Here is a 5,913-nt window from a genome sequence, read left to right on the forward strand (position 1 = left end):
ACTAAAATAATAACAGCAACAACAACAGCGAACCATGCTAAGAGAGGAAAAGAAGAAATAAATGAAAATGTTATGAATGAAATGCAAAGAAATTACGCTATTTATATCAACGCTTGCCAATAAATGATAGATGCTGATGTTGACCAGACAGACAGTGGGACGAATTGGCAGTTTTATAGCACAGCAGTTGCCGTGTGAGGGGCTTTAATAAAACATATGGACATAACAGAATGCTAAGCAATACCTTCACAATGTAAGATATAAAGTTATGAATGAATAAGTAAACTGTCATTCCATAAGCACCGTTGACCAGAAACAGATTCTTAGTAGGAAAATGATCACAAAGTAATAAAGGGAAGAAGTAAACAAGTTAAAAAGCAGTAAGTTCGGCCGGGCCGAACTTTGAATACACTCCACCATTTGGAACGAATTTGGAAATTTAAAAAAAATAAAATCCTCAAAAAATTCTGTTAAAATTTTAAAAATACCGAATATATTCGTTATATTGGGTTCTATACGAACATGGACCTACAAAGGCATTGTCTGTCATAAGCCATTACCATATTCAAATTTGAAACATGAAATAAACGGGAATAATGTAGCTAAAATCATCAAAATATCGCATATAGGGAGGTACCGTTATATCGGACCTGTGCGAAGACCTGGACCAGCATAGACAACTTTCTGTCATAGGTTGTAGTATCCATTACGAAGTTCAAATACGACATCTCAAACAACTTCGGTGGGTATTGTACCTAAAATCGTCAAAATACCGTACTGATATATGGGGCCTATACGAAGACGTGGACCTGCACAGACAACTTTCTGTCATAGGCTGTAGTATCCATTACGAACTTCGAATACCAAATTTAAAAACAATTCCCGTGAATAATGTCGCTAAAATCATCACAATACCGAATATCGGGAGGTACCGTTATATGGGGGCTATATGAAAACGTGGACCTACATGGCCCATTTATGAACTTAACCTGCCTACTGGAAAAATAAACATGTGTGCAAAATTTAGGGTTGTATCACAATTCGTTCGAAAGAAGGACATCGGACATTGCTAAATCGACTTAAAATTTTATGCTGATCAAGAATATATATACTTTGTTGGCTCTGACATGAGTATTTCGAGGAGTTACAAACGGAATGACAAAGTTAAAATACCCTTCATAGTATGGTGGAGGGTATAAAAATCAGCTAAGTTCGGCCGGGCCCGAACTTTTAATACCCACCACAATTTTGAAGGATCTTGAAAATTTTCCAAGAATTTTCTTCGAAAAGTACCGCTCAAAAGAAAATCTTTATATGGGGGCTATACAAAGACGTGGTCCTGCTTAATTTTTTGTCATCGGCGGTAGTATCCAGTAAGATTTTCAAGTGCGGAATTTGAAACAATTCCACTGAATTATGTTCCTAATATCATAAATATACCGAATAAAGGAGGTGCGATAGACAATTCTCTTCCAGTGGTCTCAGGTCTCAGGGAACACTTTGCGTTAATAATTCAGTCAATTCCGTTGAAAAATTTGGCAAATCATCAAAATACCGAATATCGGGGGGTACCGTTTTATGGTGGTTATATGGTATCGTGGACCGATATAGCGCATCTTCGAACTCGACCTGCCTGCAGACAAAAGACTGATCTGGGCAAAATTTTAGCTTTCTATCTTAATTCGACTGACTCTAGCATGAGTGCAGCAGACGACGGACAGGGCTAAAATTATTATTTTTATTATCAAGTTTTCCAGATGTAGGTATTTTTAACCCCTGATTCCGGAAACCTATTTTTTCTTTGGGGACTGACCCGGACACCCCAGGTTTTGACCCCGAAGTTCGGCTTCAAGACCCGGATCCACTTACCCAGAAATGGTATTACCTCAGATTGTAGCATTTTGGAATGGTAAGAGTGTCAGCTATAATTTGACATCAATATTGTTGACCCCCATAATGGGCACTTCTTCGACTTTTTGGGTGTTTTATAAAAAATCCGGGTTCAAAAAATCGATGATTTTACTATAATTTTTGAACCGTTTCCTACAACCCTATCACTTGTTGGATAGGTAGGTTTATAAGCTTTCCAACGATGTCAATGTCTGTATTGAGTAAGTGGATCCAGGTCAGCCCAGGTTTTGAACCCGGACATTCGGGGTCCCGGTTCCGAAAATAAAAAAATTGAAGAGTATTTACTAAGCTCGAGTCAAGCCAAAAATGTATATACTTTGTTAGTCTAAAATTATTATTTCGATGAGTTACAAACGGAATGACAAACTTAATATACCCTCCATACTTTGGAGGACTAAAAACTGTTCTTATTTTTCTAATTTTGAAATCGCCCTATAGGTCACAATTATACACCGATCGAATTGTAATTTTAGGTTATGTTTATGTTTGGTACAGGACAAAAGTCTACTATTTTCGGAGATCATCGGAAAGAATTCTGCCGTCTCCGCTAATATGTCAGCTTTTTGGCCAGACCCGACTGCCCGGGTCTGGGATTTTGGCATAATCATTCCATATAACCACATGAACGTTCATCAGGATTTCACAGAGCTATTGAGCCCTCTAAACTATTCGCATTCTCCAATTTCGACTTGGATGATTGTATTCACTCTACGAACTTCTGCCTGAGAGTTATATGCCTTTCAATGTTTTCGTTTATGGTTCCGAATATGGTCGAATATATCTGACGATTCAAACAGAGTCCTTTATTATTCAGAACTGACAATTTAACCAGTAAAGAAAGTCTTAAAGTCGGGCGGGCCGACTTTATGATACCCTACATAACAATTAAAAGGTTTTATGGAGAATTCAATCATACACGCTATGATTATAAGTATAATTCAAGTTCAAAGGACTAAATATGCCGAAGCATTTGTATCTTTAAATTCGGACTTGTATTGCCCATTTGGTGCACAATTAATTTAAATTTGATAAAAATATATATGGGAGCTATATCCAAATCGGAACCGATCTCGATAAAATTTGGCAAAGATATTTCTGAGCTGTATTTGATATATTTCCCTGAATATCGTTGTTACGGAGTGCATATTACGGCTGTGGGTAACAAATATAACAAATCGGACGAACAGTATATATGGGAGCTATAGTTATATCTGAACCGGTCTTCACCAAATTTGATATACCAGCTTCTAGACTCAATTCGGTCGTAAGTGCCACATTTCATCCAATTTGGGCAAAAATTAGACGTGTGGTGCAAAATAAAATGTAAATCGGACGAAGTTATATATGGGAGCTATATCCAAATCTGAACCGATCTCGATAAAATTTAGCAAATGTATTTCTGTGTTGCATTTGATATATTTCCCCAAATATTGTTGTTGCAGGGTGCATATTACGGCTGCGGAGGACAAAAATAACAAATCGGATGAACAATATATATGGGAGCTACAGCTATATCTGAAACGATTTCGATCAAATTTGGCATACTTATTTTCAGGTCCAATCTGATCGTACGTGCAAAATTCCATACTATTCGGACTGATCTTACACGTTTGCTGCACAATAAAAGGAAAATCGGACGAAGATATATATGGGAGCTATATAAATTTTGACCGATTATCTCCAGTTTCAATAGGGTTCGTCCCTTGGGCCAAACAAATGATTTGTGTAAATTTTCATCTGGATAGGGCAATAAATGCGAACTGTGCTTTGTTTACAAAAAATACATGGACAGACGGACAAAACGGACGGACGGACATGCATAAATCGACTCAGAATGTGATTCTATGCAGATCATCAAAAGGAAGTATGGGTCTATCTCGTTTCCTTTTGCCTGTTACAGACAAATGCACAAAGACATAATACTCTGACCACCTTGTGGTGTAGGGTATAAAAATCCGAAGCTGTCCTTACCTAGCTAGTCTGTCTAGCTTTAAAATAAATTCTCCAAATTCGCAAGAGATTCTAATTCTTCTTGTCTTTGCTTTCTAAGTTCTTTCGAAGTTTAACGAAATTCCATGACAGATGTCGAGAAATCTTTATCAAGGATTTTCGTTGCTGCCTCAAAGGCATGTTAGCACTGAGTTGAGCCAAAGTTATACTAACTTTATTTTCCATCACCCAATAAGCTGAACACTATATGTTCAAAAGTTGTTGTTGGTGTTTGATTAGAAAGTAGTTTTTTATCACGTGGAAGTAAAACATCGTGTACAAACTGTTCCATCCGAGGGAGCGCAAAATGTTTCAAAGGACTAAGTCCCGATAAAATCGCGATGGTAAGGACTAGAATTTCTAGCCAAAATTCTCAACTTGTCTCTGGCCACCTCAGTAGTTACTTTTGAGTTTTAGGCGAAGTTCATATGTTTATGATTTATTTGGTTGTTTTTCTTTCGAGGCGGGCTTTATGATCCGATTATTAAATGTCTCAAATCTGTGCTTTATATAATCAACCTCTACTCAAGTATTTCTTTTCATCCTGATTTTCCACCAATATCTACAAAGAATGCATATCAAAGCGCACATTGTGTCTTTATTATATTCAACATAACCTAAAACCACATTTTTTGTGAATGAAATGAATACACACACTCAGACTCACATACTACGGAAAATGATAACACTCAGCAGTCATACACAAGCAACTGACTGACGTCTGCTTTACTTTGTGATAATTGCTGTTTAAGAGGCAACGACTTCTTTCTTGGCGTAGGTCGGTCATGTTGATAAAATATATATATATATATGTTTTATATTTCTTACAATTCTATATATATCTATATTTATTCTTTTATTCGAAAGTATGTCACCTCAATATGGATATTCTTTTTTTTTTTTTTTTTTTTGTATTCCTGCATTTGCATTGACTTATCGTGTGCATTTTTTCTTTACAGCGAAGTTACAGAAGGTGCCTTACAAGTGTGGCGTGCCTTGCCGGAACGCATCAGACAGGATCCAGTTTAGCATCCTTTCGTCAGGAACATGAACGTTTACATGGTAAGCAAGCAATAAACAAGGTTGAAAATGAATTGAAAATTAATTTGATCGAAGATAGTTTTTTTCGAGACGCTTAGGCAAAGCGAACTTAGTTTCGCATTTTCTTAATAAATAAATATGTCTGAACTCAATGCTACATTTCATTACAAGATCTAATAAAATATTTAGTAATTCACAAGATTTTCCCATATTTTCAAAATAAATATGCATCTATGGGAACAATTTTGAATTTAGTTTATTTGAAAATGAACTCTCTAACATTTATATTTAATCCCCTGCGAATCCTTTTTATAGCAATTTTAATATTTCATTTCTCCCTCTTCTTCAAATATTTACCTATCATTGGCATAGAATCTGTTTGTTTTTCCAAACTTCCGGTTAAAGAAGAAATTCAATATCCGCTAGAAATAAACGGAAGATAATTTTTCATAAGAATACACAAAATGTATGGTGTGCGTGTGTGTGTGTGTGATTCACACAATTTATTCAAAATGTTCAAGGAAAACTCGGCTATATCAACTGATTGGCCTTTGAGTGTAAAAACAGCTTTTAAAGTATCATACAAAATTCTACTTCAAAACCAAAAATTTCAAAATCATACGCTGTTTAGTTCTCCAATTGCACAGTGCACCAGTTGAGAAATGTTTCACTTTTTCGCAAGAAGAAGGAAATATAGTTGTTGGTGTTTAAAGAGTAATAATTTAATTTTTTCCTCATTAAAAGTAAGGCGGAAACATCCGTACCGTCCACGCCTTCGTATAGCCCCCATATAACGCTACCTCCCGATATTTTCGGTATTTTGATGATTTTAGCGACCTTATTCTCCGTAATTGTTTCAAATTTGGTATTTGAAATTCGTAATGGATACTACAGCCTAAGACAGAAAATTGTTTGTGCAGGTCCACGTCTTTGCATAGCCCCCATATAACGGTACCTTCCGATATTCGGTAC

This window comes from Musca domestica, unplaced genomic scaffold (genome assembly GCF_030504385.1).
Source record: "Musca domestica strain aabys unplaced genomic scaffold, Musca_domestica.polishedcontigs.V.1.1 308, whole genome shotgun sequence".
Taxonomy (NCBI): domain Eukaryota; kingdom Metazoa; phylum Arthropoda; class Insecta; order Diptera; family Muscidae; genus Musca; species Musca domestica.